Source organism: Aulonocara stuartgranti (assembly GCF_965226115.1).
Source record: "Aulonocara stuartgranti genome assembly, chromosome: 12".
NCBI lineage: Eukaryota > Metazoa > Chordata > Actinopteri > Cichliformes > Cichlidae > Aulonocara > Aulonocara stuartgranti.
In genome coordinates this window covers 32,276,076-32,292,641 of record NC_138948.1, presented here as the reverse complement: position 1 = coordinate 32,292,641, position 16,566 = coordinate 32,276,076, and the positions used below count along the sequence as shown (strand labels likewise).

Sequence of the window (16,566 nt, the reverse complement as noted above, 5' to 3'; positions counted from 1 at the left end):
CAATTTTGCATCCTACATCCTGCAAATGACTGAGTTCTAATAGGCAGTTTGAGGATGACGGACCAGGCCCAGGACATATTTAAAAGAATTAGTATTGGATCGCTGGGGGCATTCAACAATCCAGCTTTTTATTGTCTTTATTTTGAAAGTTTATAGTTGCACTTTAAATAAAACTTAAGTGAAAAGTAATGTTCCCCGATGTCCATGTTTCAGAGTAACAACAATTGGGCTGTTACTGCACGAAAAAATAACCAGGAGAAATATTAAAATATAATATGGATCCAATGTTAAGGAAATACTTTATGTCAAGGAAAAGAGAGATACAACAGCTGGCTGTCATTGATGACTCTTTTAATACTTTTTTATTTAAGGTGGATCCATGTGAACACATCAAAGATGCACAGACTGAGATGTAAATGAAAAAAGTAATTAATAATTTAACAATAACTCTGCTAAATTATCAGGCAGGTTAGTACAAAGTAAAGCTATTGCAGATGATTAATTTAGCAAGTTGTTTATATCATACAATCCAGCCTCGGTCATGTGAAGCAGCTGGTGAAACTGAAGCTATTTCCTTCTCTCTTTTTTTTAATCAGAAAAAATATTTGCCAGTCACGTCTGATTTTCAGCTTGAAAGAATAGTTTTGCCTTAGCTTCTAACAGCTGACATCAGTGCATCTCTCCACGGCAGCCGGTGCCTTCTTAAACCCAACCGCTGTAATGGAAAGAGGTGTTGCGTGAGTTTGATGTGAATATAATAGCACCAGTCAGTCAGAGTGAAAAGTGGCATAATGTTGTAAGCAATGTGAGCAATAAAAGTGTGACAAATACTTTTGGTTGTAATGGAAACAGCAAAATGATATAAAATGGCTCTCATTCATTCACCTGTGTAACAGAGGCGGAGGCAGACATTTGATACACCCGGGGCTTAGCCCTAAAGGGTAGTATGCATGTGGGATTGGGGGTGGAAATGACTGAAAGATTAATAGGCTCTGTTTTGAATTTTGTTCAAAAAAGAATGACTTCATATAGGGAAAAATATATATCACATGTGCAGGACACCTTAAACTAGTTTTTTAATTAAGCAGCAAGGCAGAACAAAGTCGGGGCTGCATCAAGACACGAGGACTAAACCCCAATTCAACCAGACCCAGAACTGATCCAGAATTAAAACAGGACTACACCAGTTCAAAATCAGGACTACTTAAGATTTAACCAAGAAAGAATCAGAATCAGAACTAGATAATAGTAGAACTAAAAATCATCATAGACCTGCACTACACTTATTTTTTAAATTCTACCAAAGTACACTATTTAGATTGAGAAAAGTTTATATAATTATTTAGCCTTGTTGTACAAACAAGCCTGCATAAATGTAGAATCTGAAAAATAACAAACCTCGAAAGAAACACTAGGTACGAGATACATGAGGACCTATGATACGGTGATACTTCTGGTAAACAACCATTTGACTAACATGTGTGTCTCACCTGCTCTTGTTCCACCTCTGTTCTGTCCTCATTCTCCTCTCTCTCCCTCTCTGTTCCTCTCTCAAGCCAAACACCAACATCATCAAATATACAGTTGAAACCAGATATTTACAAACTCTTCAGATAAAAACACAAAACTTTTTTAATTGTAACATCAAATCAGACTAAATGTTTTTTTAGATTGATAAATATAAAAACATATTTGTTGTTAAGAGTAAAGAGAGAAACTATCTGTATTTCTTAATTGCAAATGGCACCAAATTGTATTAAAACTTGAGCCACACTTATGGAGCTCCACAGTTCTTTTTCTGGTGTTTTGGTTGACATCTCTTGATTTTCCCATGTCAAAGAAACAGGCTCTGTGTTTTGCCTTATATGCATCCACAGCTGTGCCACCAATTTACTCACATGGACTCTACGAACCTATCAGAAGCTTCTTCAGCTCAGAATGGAATCGTCTGGAGTTTTCTTATCAATTAACAATAAACTTAGCATATATGTACTCCTACATTTGGTGAAAAGGATAAAAAAAAAATAGACAGCTGTCTCTCTTTATTCTGACATTTAAATAATTCAAAAGATATTTCAATATTTATTTATCCAAAACAAAACCAGTTTACTCTAAATTGATGTTGTACAGTAAAAAATGTTATTGTGTTTTCCATAAAGTGTATGTAAATATCTGGTTTCAACTGTGGATATACTGCTGTGTATTGAAGTTCCTCTTGTTTTGCATAGAAATATACTGAACAACATACAAAGCATAATATATAAAATAACATCTACCAGTTTTTTCTTTGGAAGAAGCTCCTTATCTCCATTCTTGTGTCTCAGTACATTACCGCAACCGATTTATTTAGCCGTGGAGGGTAACAACTGAAAATATGAAATAAACACATGTAAGCTAAGACTCTCCAAAGAAACAGCATTGTTGTTGTTCGGCTTTTCATTTCGCCAATTGTTGATTCACTTGAAGAACAAGTAACGTAATATGGGTCAAGTGATCAGTTTGACATCAATCTTTCGTGATACAACGTTATATTTAAATTATTTGTACAGTACGAATGATTTGCTTTGGTACCTGGTTAAACTTCAGTTCTCATCTGTCTGCCTCGCTGCGCTTCTCCAACAGCGCACTCGCAGGCAGCAGCTGTCCCGCCCCCTCGCTCAGTGGCTTAGTGCCTGAGCTCGGATCATACCAATATTAGGGGGGGTTTACGCACAGTCGTAAATTCCCACAGTGTGCACTATGTGCTTCGAATATTGTGTGTAGTTTTTTGTTTTATACACTTGTCAGCCAGGCATCCGACTATGAAAAAATTACACTCCAAAAGATCCTGGGCTTCTGAAAAAACAACCCGGGCTTAAGCCCAGTAAGCCACCCTGCTCCGCCACTGCTGTGCACATCATCAATGGAAACATGGCATTTTATAGTCATATAAACATTATGCAAAATGAATTGATCACTTGTTTATTGCAAGAGATACTAAAACACTAGGCATGATATTACTTTCATAGGCAAACAATACACACAACTTGGGTTCCTCCCTGCGGGCATTTAACAGTCATATCAATTCTTGATTCCACTGGGCTTTAAGCACAGATATGACTATATGGTTTGAGCAGTGCGGTTTGAGCAGCCAGGACAGAAACAAGGCAATCTTGTCTGATAAATGCATTTAAGTGATGAGAAGTGCCAAGTTAAGTTCCTCATCTTTTTACCTAGTCAGCAAACTTTTTGTGTTGATTCAAAAGTCTTAAATGAAGAATGTGGAGGAGGTTTAACATGTACATCCACCTCTGCACTCACCACTGAAATGGTTTACCTTCAACAGCATCTCCAAGTGAAGAATGGCTTGTCAAGCTCATATCCACTTTAAATAAATCAGGCTAAAGTGTATGAAGAAGCCATTAACTAATTGCACAAGTTCATTTTTTGCTGTTTTTATATGATGAAGGTTAAATAGCAAAAACTAAGAGTTGTGCTTAACAGATGCACTTCAAGCCATGCTGTAGAATGGTGAACTGTCCAGGGTGTATGACAACCATGATTAACGGATGCACCAGAAAACCAAAATTAGAAAAGTGGTTAAGAAGCTTTATGTACGGACGGATGCACCACACACACCTGCATCTCTCTGCACTTGCTTGCAAAGGGCGTCCACACAGAAAGAGACTGACAGCAACATGGTGACCAGAGAACACAAAGATGGAAAGATGGTCACAGTCTGTGATTTCAGGCAGCAAAGGGATAAATAACTACTAGTGATCCGAAGTAGTGACCATCTTGTCTCAACTTCAAGGTTAGCAATGAGAGCGAGGACGCCTCTGACTGACATGTCACAGGGTGGTAAAATGGGGGTTACCTAGGCAAGAGACAATTGCAGTATATAGAACAGCTTTATTGATCAGTGCATTCTGTCATATGGCCTTGATGATGACCCCAGTGAAGGCCACTAGCTGACATACATGGATTCAGCATTGCCCTGTTGGACTTACCACAGACAGTAATGTGTGTGTGTGTGTGTGTGTGTGTGTGTGTGTGTGTATATATATATATATATATATATATATGTATATATATATATATATATATATATATATATATATATATATATATATATATATATATATATATATGATTCAGTATGTATTTGTAGGAGTATCTGGGATTTAGTTTTCAGATGTTGTCAAAGCAGTTGATTAAAGCCAAGCCAAGCAGCTGTGGCTCAGGAGGTAGTGCAGGTCATCTACAAAATGCATCTACAAATTGGAAGGCTGCTGCTCTAGTCTGCATTTTAAAGTATCCACAGTGTCCTCTAGCAGTACATACATACTTTGCATTACAAGGGCTGCAAAATTGATTGCTGTGGATGAGAAGGAGAGCTCTGTTAGTTGCTGAACACAGGTCAGGACAGTGTGTGTGCTATAGCTATTGATGGTGAAAAATCCAGCAAGGGCATAATATCAATGTACTCTATCAGCGAAACTGAAAGATCCTTTTCTCACCTCATCTCAGGTGAGGAAAAATGTATCTGAACAGATAATGATATGATTGATATGACAAATTGTTAAAAGAACAGGTCACATGCATCTGATTGTATTGTTGTCTTTGATTGAAATTCACAATTCACTGCATAAAATAGAGCAAATATGGACAATATAAACTATTATATGCTATATGATACAATGAATTACAACGTATAGTAGGAGAGTATGTCCCTTGGAGCTTATTGTCATCATAAAAGGCAGTTTCGGTGAGTGTGAGTGCACTGATGGTTTAAAGCAGGTTGGCAGAGAAAGTGCTGGATTCAGATGACTTAACACAAGCAATGAGCTGAGCTGAAACTCGGTTCTACTCCTGCAAACTGTCTTCCAGTCTCATCCTGAGGTATCGTAGAGACATGAAAACATTTCTGATTTCTTTTTTTCTGAACTTTTAGATGTTTTGGTTTTTCAGAGGTTTTGCCATAAAGCTACTCCTACCCATCACGGAGAATGCGATCTCAATTATTTGTGGAAGATGTGAGATTTTTTGTGTTTCCTTTTATAAACTGCTGACACCAAAGAATTCAGAACATATGCAGACAAGAATGATATATTTATTTAATTCAATATAGATCAATACATATCCTAATAAGAAGCAGCTGGAAAGATGAGGGCTGTCAGTGGGAACTTATCAGAGCAATACCATTCATTCTTACCTTTGTCCACTAATTTGTGGTGATTGCCCATGTATTCAGTGGAGATAAGCTTCCTTTCATTTGCAGTGCTTGGTAACATAATTATTTATTGATCTCTAAGGAAAATTCCCCCTTTTCATTTCCCCCTTTTATTCTGAGATCAGAAGACAAGGGCAGACATGGAAAAACCACGTCCTACTTAGAGAGTGATATGGCACTAGGATGGGTATCGTTTAGGTTTTATCCGATACCAGTACCAAACCGGTACTTTTGAAACGGTGCCGGTGCTTAAATGGTACTCGAACCGGTGCTTAAAGAATGGAGAACACACACTTTGTCCAAAAACCTCTTATGTTCAGCTGTTTTTTGTAAAAAGATAACAATGTTAGCCTTTTCTGCAGCTATAGGGCATATATGGTATCACTCTTGGCTGGAAGCAGTGCTTAATCAATGGGAAAAACACCAATTTTGTCTAAAAACCTCTCATGTTTAGTGGTTTCCCACTTTTTCTTTGGTCATTTTAGCCTTTTTGGCCAGGGTGAAGGGAGTATCTGCCATCAAACAAGAAGACAGCCGCATGTAACTACGATGGTGTTTGCTAGTTCACCTTACATGCATTAATTTAATAACATGGTTAGCCTACTCAGCGTAAATTACACACGAACAACATTAAGCTACTCACACAGAGAAGAACGGCTGTTGCTGCCATCATCATCCGTCATCATTTCTGCTACACTGGCAGGGAGAGGGGCCAGGACTCTCCTCTTCGGGTTTCTGGGGGTTGTTGCTAACTCCGGGTCCGATAACAGGCAACCCACCCGCAGTAGATGTGCACGGTGTGAGGTCTCGCAGCAGGCTATCAAATACGGCGCATTTCTCGGCTTTTAACAAAACGCTATGCGTCGCCAGGTGTTTCATCAGATTTGAGGTGTTACCTCCTTTGCACAGTATCACAGTATCACCTTAAAGCACTTGTTGCAGGCTGCTGAGTTTGCATCTTTTGCTGTGAAGTACAGCCAGACTTTTGACCGCTTCGCCTTGGGCATTTTTAATCTGTAGCTCTGCTCTAAAAGAACATACGTACCTGGGCCCGCCTACTACGCTTGCAAAGGTAAAATGATTGGCTAGAATCCAAAGTGTATGACATCTCAGGAAATAAAAGCACCGAAATAAAACACCGAAATGTGCGCTGCTTTTCGGTCTGGTTACTACCGTTTATGTCAGAACCGGTGCCATTATGGCACAAGGATTGCAATAATTGATTACATTTAAAATTAGTATGACTCATGCAAGCTGAGGCCTTACTGTGGAACATACAAAGCGGTGCATACACAGCAGGTGAGGCTGCACATCATCTAAAAATCCAACACAGCTATATGATTGTCCCGCTAATAAAGAACTGAAAAAATAAAAGACAGAGATAAAACATCTATTAAAGGTGATAATCTCAGAAAAAGAAATGGCTGTGATAATATACCTTTAATCTATTTGTGAATGCGTAAGCAATTTCATAAAAGCAAGCCAAACACAGCATGACCAACAAGTAACAAGTGGAGGCAACAAATGACGCAATGTAAAGCAAGAGCTGGGATTAGCTGCAAGTCATTTCAAGGCATTACAAATACTCATAGCAGCTTGTTTCTTCCCTGAACTGTTTGCACACACGTTCCAATTTCTTTTACATACATAGACACACGTTCATTTCAATATCTTTCATTTATTATATAATTTTTTTATCATTTAAAAGAAATGCAACATACACTCATGGCCACTTTATCAGTTACTTCTTGCTAATACTGGGTTTAGCTCCCTGTTTGCCTTCAGAACAGAAGCATGTAATTCTGCTTGGCATTGATGCATAAAAAGTGGAAATCTATGTGGGAAGATTCTGTCTAGATTTTGATCAATATTGCCACAATAGCATTAAGCAGCTGCTGCTATTGGTTGTTAAATATCCATGATGCAGGTCTCCCATTTTATCATATCGCAAAGATGCTCAATTAGTTTGGGATCTGATCACTGTGGAGACCATTTGAGAACAATTAACTCATTGTCATGTTCAAGAAGCCAGTTTGAGAGGGTTTGATAATGTGTGACCTGGTGCATTATCTTGCTAGAAGCACCTGTTAAGATTCAGTATTGAGGAAGGGTACAAGAGGTGATCGAAGAATAACCACACCGATCCGGCCGGGTGAAGTCAAACGATGATTTTAATGAACACACGTGTGGGAAGACAACTCTGTACGCAGACAGGAAGTAGTCTTCGACTTAATCAAAGCATGAACAGATATTTTATAGCATCAGGGTTTGTTTACTGACGCCCCTTCATACGTCACAGACACATTTTATACATAGATCAGATCAACATCATCATGACTTTTTCACCCAGAAAATCATCTTCTATTTTCATGGCTTGGTACTTTCCGTTCTTATCTTAAAATGAATTGTTCCTCTTTCTTGCCGAGACAACAAGAAACGGTTCCTCTTTTACCAAGACAATTTTGCAGTTACAGCCAAACATAACTAACCTCTTCCTCTAAATAAATCTAATTTAAAGTGTGTGTGTGTGTGTGTGTGTGTTGACCTCACATGCTCTTTGTGTCACCTCTTCACCTACTGTCTGTGTCTCGTCCTCAAATGCTCTTTCTCAATTCACCTGTTGCACTTCTGACCTTTTACCAGACCAGAAGCTCACTGAGACTATGTGTATGTCTTCTACTAAATAAATGTTTTAACCAAGAACCTCTACTAAAACCTTAATATAAAATGACCTGATATAAGTGTTTTGTAAGCATGTATTGCAATTCCTTCTGTGGCTCCAAGTCACTTGCACAATAGATTGTCCGAACATCGCGCCGAACAAAGCTTCCGACCCCCAATTAATTGACCGAACTCCAACTCTTTAATAAGCACAGATATGCATTGTGTATAAAATAGTCATAGCTGCTTAAGGCCTTCTTAAAGCTATCTGTTACATTGTTAAAGCCTCGTCTTAGCCTGCGGCTCAAAATAACTTCCTGCTTCTTTCTGCATACAACTTCCTGTCAGCCTGCAACTCAGTCTTTCTGAAAGAGACTCTGTTTAAACCTTTGAATGCAATATAAACTCCAGATTTTATTATTAATGCAATGGTAATGATGACAATTATTTAACTATAGCAGTAAAATAATTTCCCTCCTCGACACTCCCCCTTTTGACCTCTGGAACACCAGAGGTCACAATACATTGTGTCCTCACGCAGACCCTTCTCTGGTGGTCTCGAACCTCGAGATCTCCAGGATCCTCGCCCCTCCTGTGGTCGCCGAGATCTTCTGCAAAGGAAACAAAACACCTTTTCTTGCATCTCCCTAACTTATCCTATCTGGAACTCTTTAATCAAAAGCCTGATCCTAAGTATCTTCTTAACTTATTGACTTGTATTTATGTATACTCTTCAACGTTACTCATCACTTTAAAATTCTTTTAAGCGCTGGTTTCACGTCCAGTTGCTCGCTCTACTTTCCCTTATCTGATCATCAACATCCTGTGCACAAGTTGTCGCTGCTGCAAGTTAATCTACTCCAAAAGAAAACAACCACTTTAATCAATTAAGTTTAAGCATATAAGCAATTACTCCTGTATACATTTCATCATAGCTAAATGCTGCCTTGAAACAACTCCTATGTGTTAACACTAACTTCATTTTAAAACCTCACATTTCCTATGTTATCACCTGTTTTGGTATAGCCTTTTTATTTCATTTTGCTCCCTTTAATGTAACAATACCTCCTAATTCTAGTTTATCAGACTTAACCAAAATATATGCTTTCCTTCCTCTTTGGTCCTTCTTTAAGTTCAGTTAAAAGCTAAATGAATTTAAGGCCTTTTGCCTGGAATCAATACTGTCATGTGTGTTTCTTAACTCTGTGTCTGTAAGCGTGTGCAATCCTTCATGAACTCATATTATCCTCACAGTAGATTGGCTAATCATAGCGCTAGCCAAAGGCTCGTGACCCTCCAGAGACAAATTTGAGCCACAACTCCTTTAAAAGCACAAAATGCAATATATATAAAAATCATTTCTATTTATAAGCTCCCCCTTTTATCCTAAAAATACCTCCTATGTAATATCTGTATGTGTAAGCCTACATTATAACCACTTCTTCTAAAGATCAAAAATCAAAGCTGTTCTACCCCTTCAACCCTCACTAATTTTCCCTCTAAGAATTATTCACAGCTTTGAAAAACCGGCATTGTATCTTCTAAACAGGATTCAGTTCTGTCATAGTCCTGGGCCATGTTGGCCCAGTATTCTTGGTTCCTTGTATTTTCGCTCCTTATTTAGGCCAGGTTTTCTGAGGTGTCCTGTTGTGGTGTTCCCTAAGTGTTTTTCCCTTTGTGACTCTTACCCCCTTGTGCCCCTCTGTGTATTTATGAGCTCTCGTCTCTCTTTGTGTTTATTCCATGTTTCCCCCAGCCTGTTATGTCTGTGTTCTCCCCGTGCTTTCTCTCCTCCTGTCTGAACCTCTGTGTACTTCCTGTTTTACTTTGACAGTCTCTCGTCAGTATGCGTAATGTTGTGTTCACTCCTGCCCTGTCTCGTTATGTTTATCAGTGTCACCTGTGTTCCCCACCTGTGTGTAATCTCCCTGTGTTCTCTGGGTGTATTTAAGTTGTGTCTTCTGTTATGGTAGTTGCTGGTTTGTCTGTGTTGTTACCCCTCGGTCTCCCTGCATCCTCGTTTCTGGTTTGTGTTATTAGCTTACCCAGTTTAGGTTTCCGGTTTCTTGTTTTTCCACCAGTGCTGTTTTGTGCCCACCGTTGTAAACAAATATTCACCTGCACCAGAGCTGCCGCTTTTTGGGTCCTTTTCTACAACTCCACACGGCTTGCCTCGCAAACCGTGACAAGTTCACTTTTAATCCTTTAACCTTAACTTAAAAATAACAGTTTCAGTTTTACCATATCCAAATGATCCTAAATTATTAAACAATTAAATTATTAAACCCTAAACCCCCCTTTATCTTGATACATTTCATGTGTCAAGATACTATACAAAACTTAAAAATGCTCAGTTTCCCCACTCATGATCCAATCTATGTCATAAAATAAACTTAAAACAGAAAAGTTATCAGTCATGTGTTTTTATTCAATTAATGATAACTGAGTTACATCAAAAAATATTTCCCCTTTAGCATTTGGCCTTCTCCCAACAATATACTATAATCCCATAATCTAACCCCACCTAATAAAACAAAACAGAAATTTTCTCTGGTAAAAACAAATTGTTTATCCACATTTATTCATCCTCACCTTCATCCAGTCACACATTCACTCACATGCAGTCACACCATGTATTTGCTGATAGTGGAGCCTCCCGCACGATCAGACACTCCACCCTCAGCAAAATGAGCTCCGTCATTTTTTATTTTCCATAGGAAAATATTTCTTTATGCTTTTGGACTGGATTGACTCGCATAAAATCCTTTTTATAGGGACTTACGACCTTGATCAGTCCCCACAGGTAGCTCTCCTCAGCCAATTGTAATCTGGAAAGCCCCCCTTGTATTTGCTCTCCCCGAGAATTTTCAGCGCCGTTATTCACTGTTGCAGGCCTGCTTAAAACAGAAATGAAAAATAGAGCTGATTGTTAGCTCATAAAAACAAAACAAAATCACTTGACAGGTTTTCTTTAAGTGCACTGTTACAAAATAATGGGCCCAATTTTAGACATGTCCATGTTTCCTAAAACCCCCTCTATTTAAAACAAAAACACCAACAACAACCTACCTGACAGAATCAACCCATCACCACAACAACCTTAAACACACAAATCTTGCCACCACATAATTTCACCTCCTCAATACACCAAAAGTCTCATTAAAACCACTCAATTTGCACACAAAAATCACCCCCTTATACTCTTAAATTCAGCATAAGACCCCTTACGACATCATATAATCACTAAACTATAAATTCCCTACCCCAATCTACACTTCTCGTCTCTGCTATGCTTCCTCTTCCTGAAAGTCACAGTCACACACACACTCAGGAAGTTCTTTCGTCACCACACACTCCAGCTAATTTGCATACTGAGTCATCTCTCAAGAAGCTGTAACAACAGAAACATATGTTTAAACATTCCCAACTCATTAAATCATTTTATTTCTTCCAACAGTGATCACTAGTGTTGATCACTCAGTACGAGAGCACTCCTAAGTCACTCTTTTTTAAAACTACTTTAATCCCTTTTTCGTTTTCATAACTCCCTTTGTCATATGGCTTATTCTATTCCTCAATTACAAACTCAAATGTATTTTATTAAACATTCACACCCTTGTATCATTCATACAAAATAGCAAGCTGTTCTTCATTGCCTATGTTTGTGTTCTTAGCTAGGTTTAATCAGTGTCTATGCATTAAACTCCATGAGCTTGTCTTGTCTTTATAAGTTTAATGCATTTTCTGTTTGTGTGTGTGAATTTGCATATGGTGCTTTTACAGTGTGTCAGACTCCTGCATAATTTTGCCTTTAAACAGTCAATTTTCTCCTCCCCAAATTTACTAACCCAAATTCTGATTTCCTACCTTAAATAGCAGCATTCCTTGTCCTCAGCCAGAAGGTAGGGCTCCACTTGCCACTTTCCACCTCCACCCTAGCCCAGCGGCCTTACCCGTCAGGACCCGTCTTCTTACTGAAGCCGAGAGTAATCGTGACTGTGCCTGCCTTAGGTTGTCCCAGGGTTTCGAGGTGGGATCTTACCCGTCATGGGCTATCCAGCCTTCCATACTCGCCTGATACGGGGCCCAAGTGGGCAGGGGAGGGAACACACTGGCTCTGGGAATTAAAGGAATGTAAGCTGCTTCCTTCATTGCATCTTATATTAAACTATCTCTATAATAAGCTATCTCACTTCTGACTCCTTCCTAGAATAATTTCACATATGGCACTATGTGTATGTGTGTTTTCTTATTCATTAATATAATTATCAGTTATTTTCTCTCTTTATTTTATTTTCTTTTGTTTGTTTGTGACATTCTACTTTAGTTCTACTAAACCTTGATGTAAAAACAATACTCCCTTATTTCACGCACACACTCTGCATTTTGCCTACGCACACACTTCTCTCTCAGACTTCCTCTGTTCACACATCACCTTATATGGGCATGCAAACTTCCTGTCACCCACACCATTTCCTGTTACACACACACCGCACGCAGCTGCTCAGAGCAGCTCAAGCTGCTTTGCTGTTTCTCCAGGCTAATCAAACTTTTTTGTATTTACAATCTACAAACCCTCTGTAATTCTACTAACTTTTGACCTAAAATGTAGCATCATTCACACAATGATTTCATAATCCTCTCACACACACCTTTTAAATAAACTAAACTCATATAACATCACTCATGCCTCTCTCAAATTAAAAACACTTTCAAAGTTTAAAACGTCCTACTTTACATCACCCAAGAAATACCTCTCACACCTTTATTCATCATGTCAAAGCTTTCTCCATTTTGCACAGCCTGCCACATGTTTAACAAAAAATCGCTGCCCGAGAAGGCTCCCACATATCAAGGTGGTCGTTCTCACAAATTTCCAGCAGACCCTCAAATAAACAAAAACAACGACCCAGTCAGGCCTCCAGTTCAGCCTCCTCAATTTCTATGCACACCGGAAACTCATGGGGAGATTCTTCTGTCTCCCCGTGTCCTACACAATTCACCTCCAAATGATCCCCTACAATTGAAATTTCAGTGTGGAATGACGCAGACATTAACATTCCCTTATTTATTTACTATATGTAACCTGAATTTTTCTCTCTCTTATCAAATAACAAAGGTTATCTTTAAAATTTGTTATTGAACTACTAATTAAGTTGCTTGTTATGGTATCAATGGTAAACTACCCCTAAAAAGTCCACTTCATTGCGTGTTCATTGAGATACTTCTATTAAGGCTATTTAACAAGTTCAATTTACACATATTCATTAATCTGTCACGCTTATTAGTGGCTCATGGTTACTTAAAACCTATGTCTGACTTGACCACAGAGTTAGAGTATCATTCAATCCTCTCAGGATGACCACTCCACTTACTCTGCATCCCGTCAGCTCATGAATTAACAACACTTACAGACTGTAACCCTTTTATTTTTTGTTTATGCCTTCAAATCCACCTTAAATCTTCTTTACCTAAACGTTGGTTTTAAACACAAACAATTCTTATATTCTATTTTGAAACGCTGTCACCATTCATATATTTACAATGTTGTTATTTACTAAGCCAGCATTTTAACTGCAGACATTTATCCACATTTGCAAACAATAGTTATAGAGCTGAATGACACACAAAACCGAAAGCATAGTCCTCTCATGCGCTCTGCATCAGCTGCCTCATTTGCATGCACACACACTCTTCATCTAAGAATAGCAGCAGGCAGTCAGTGCATTGCTGACTCGACCCACAGAGATCTTTTTTAATACAGAGACGTCTTATATTTACAACTGCACAGATTTTAAACCTTTTAACACCTATCAAATTTCGACAAATTTAACATAACCGTTTTTTGCGATCAATTAACCAGTATCAAGACTTTAACTGTTTCTGGCCTCATTTCTAAAATCCCTAACTCAATTTAAAAGCGTCAACCAACCCAAACTTTGCCTGAAGCTCTATTTTTGGCATTTCACAGCCAAGGCTTACCCCGAAGTGTTAAGTTAAAGTTACACGCCCGAAGACCACTTCTGCTGGCCAAAAAAGCGCAGATACCGTTGCAAACGGTAAGGAGACTCTAACTCCTAGCTTAATTCCGGGATGCCCTGTACCCCACAGCTAAACCACACTGAACTAACCCTCTTCGCCGAGAGGTCAATGTCGCGCGTCCACGACAAGGAGGGAGCGTAACCTCCGGGCTCTGCGCTTCCTAGCAGACTCGAACTGCCGTTCTAGAATAATTTATAATATTTTGAAACAACAATCAACACCCGAAACAAGTGTATAACTGAAGTAGGTGCAACCTAGTGGTCAAATGGAGACTCCAACTCACAAAATGACCGCTCAGGTCCACTCTTATGACCAAATTTGGACTCTAACCAACACAATAACCAATTCCCTACCAACTACTTGAGACTCTAACTCAATTTCTTTGGGACTTCAACCCAGTATTTAAACTTTTCCTGGCAGACTCTAACTGCTTTAGCAGACTTTACTGCTTTAGCAGACTTTACTGCTTTCATTTCTTCATTCTTCTTAGCAGAACTCTAACTGCTTCAACTCATGAGATTTTTCATCAAAATCAAAACAGACATCCACCAGTAACTTCAGTGAGTAGACTTAAATTTTGTCATGTCCAATTTGGCACACTTTGGAAATAATTCAACAGGTAGTGCCTTACCTTTTGGATAAGCCGGCTTATGCCCACTCACTTAGACCACTGGAATTCATGTCTGCCCGTCAGACCACCCAAGACCACCAAATTTCTCCATCTAAACCTCCAACTCACCCTCCTCAATAACCGGACGAAGCCCCCAAATGTTAAGATTCAGTATTGAGGAAGGGTACAAGAGGTGATCGAAGAATAACCACACCGATCCGGCCGGGTGAAGTCAAACGATGATTTTAATGAACACACGTGTGGGAAGACAACTCTGTACGCAGACAGGAAGTAGTCTTCGACTTAATCAAAGCATGAACAGATATTTTATAGCATCAGGGTTTGTTTACTGACGCCCCTTCATACGTCACAGACACATTTTATACATAGATCAGATCAACATCATCATGACTTTTTCACCCAGAAAATCATCTTCTATTTTCATGGCTTGGTACTTTCCGTTCTTATCTTAAAATGAATTGTTCCTCTTTCTTGCCGAGACAACAAGAAACGGTTCCTCTTTTACCAAGACAATTTTGCAGTTACAGCCAAACATAACTAACCTCTTCCTCTAAATAAATCTAATTTAAAGTGTGTGTGTGTGTGTGTGTGTGTTGACCTCACATGCTCTTTGTGTCACCTCTTCACCTACTGTCTGTGTCTCGTCCTCAAATGCTCTTTCTCAATTCACCTGTTGCACTTCTGACCTTTTACCAGACCAGAAGCTCACTGAGACTATGTGTATGTCTTCTACTAAATAAATGTTTTAACCAAGAACCTCTACTAAAACCTTAATATAAAATGACCTGATATAAGTGTTTTGTAAGCATGTATTGCAATTCCTTCTGTGGCTCCAAGTCACTTGCACAATAGATTGTCCGAACATCGCGCCGAACAAAGCTTCCGACCCCCAATTAATTGACCGAACTCCAACTCTTTAATAAGCACAGATATGCATTGTGTATAAAATAGTCATAGCTGCTTAAGGCCTTCTTAAAGCTATCTGTTACATTGTTAAAGCCTCGTCTTAGCCTGCGGCTCAAAATAACTTCCTGCTTCTTTCTGCATACAACTTCCTGTCAGCCTGCAACTCAGTCTTTCTGAAAGAGACTCTGTTTAAACCTTTGAATGCAATATAAACTCCAGATTTTATTATTAATGCAATGGTAATGATGACAATTATTTAACTATAGCAGTAAAATAATTTCCCTCCTCGACACACCATCAGAAGATAATTACACTGTAGCCATAAAGGGATGGACATGGTTAAGAAACAATACTCAGACAGGCTTTGGTGTTTAAATAATGCTCTTTTAGTACTAAGAGGCCCTGAGTGTGACAAGAAAAATACCTCACATCACTGTACCACCATCATTAGAAGCAGCTCTCATGTTGTTTACCCCAATTTACCAATTTCTGACTCTACCATCCAAATGTTACACCAGAAAATGAGACTTAGCAGATGAGGAATTTTTTTTCCAATGTTCTATTTCCAGTTCTGGTGAGAACTGTAGCCTGAGTTTCCTGTTTTTAGCTGAAAGGAGTTTAGCCAGTGTGGTCTTCTGCGGCTGAGACCCACCTGCTTCAAAGTTTGACGTGCTGTCAGAGATGCTCTTATAGAGCAACAACAAATTTGGATCAAATAATAAGTGGTTCTATCAGCTTGAAACAGTCTTCCCATTCTTCTCTGACCTCTGAAATCAACAAGGCATTTTTGCCCTTAAAACTGCTGCGCATCTATGTTACGCTTTGGGAGTGAGAACGGGTTGAATATTTTGGCTTTTTTAACCGTTCACTGTAAACCCCAGAGATGGTTGTGTGGGAAAATCCCAGCAGATCAAGTCTCTGAAATACTCATATCAACCCATTTGCCACCCTCTTTGGATGTTAAAAGTCCACTCAATGGACATTATTAGCAGCAAAAAGGCCCATAAACCACCTTTTATCTGCATTCCACAACTTCAACAAGTCGTCATGACTATGACTACATGTCTAAATGTCCTGAGTTGCTGCCACATGACTGGCTGATTAGATATTTGTG

At 38.9% G+C, this 16,566-nt stretch overlaps 1 protein-coding gene and 3 long non-coding RNA genes across 6 annotated transcripts in view; 1 reads left to right on the top strand and 3 right to left on the bottom strand.

Moving 5' to 3' along the window:
* LOC309718798 (tetraspanin-15) overlaps positions 1-16,566 on the top strand; it is a 51,523-nt gene that overhangs the window by 14,037 nt on the left and 20,920 nt on the right. Inside the window, exon 1 of one of the 2 annotated variants that reach the window (XM_082554367.1) lies at positions 3,736-3,793. The exons of the other annotated variant lie outside the window; for it this stretch is intronic. The gene's annotated coding sequence lies outside the window, so the exon portion shown is untranslated. Of the gene's footprint in view, positions 1-3,735; positions 3,794-16,566 lie in introns of those variants that run through there. 2 annotated transcript variants of the gene reach the window in all.
* On the bottom strand, positions 543-2,649 carry LOC309719437. 2 transcript variants are annotated; one of them, XR_014280243.1, is made up of 3 exons: positions 2,572-2,649; positions 2,277-2,366; positions 543-715 (listed from the first exon to the last, which is right to left on the bottom strand). It is a non-coding gene; the product is annotated as an uncharacterized lncRNA (long non-coding RNA). The 2 variants fall into 2 exon arrangements; XR_014280244.1 differs by lacking the exon at positions 543-715 and adding an exon at positions 2,080-2,182.
* Positions 7,366-10,267, bottom strand: LOC309719475. Its single transcript, XR_014280253.1, has 2 exons — positions 7,830-10,267; positions 7,366-7,778 (listed from the first exon to the last, which is right to left on the bottom strand). It is a non-coding gene; the product is annotated as an uncharacterized lncRNA (long non-coding RNA).
* On the bottom strand, positions 14,753-15,729 carry LOC309719476. The gene is made up of 2 exons (XR_014280254.1): positions 15,217-15,729; positions 14,753-15,165 (listed from the first exon to the last, which is right to left on the bottom strand). It is a non-coding gene; the product is annotated as an uncharacterized lncRNA (long non-coding RNA).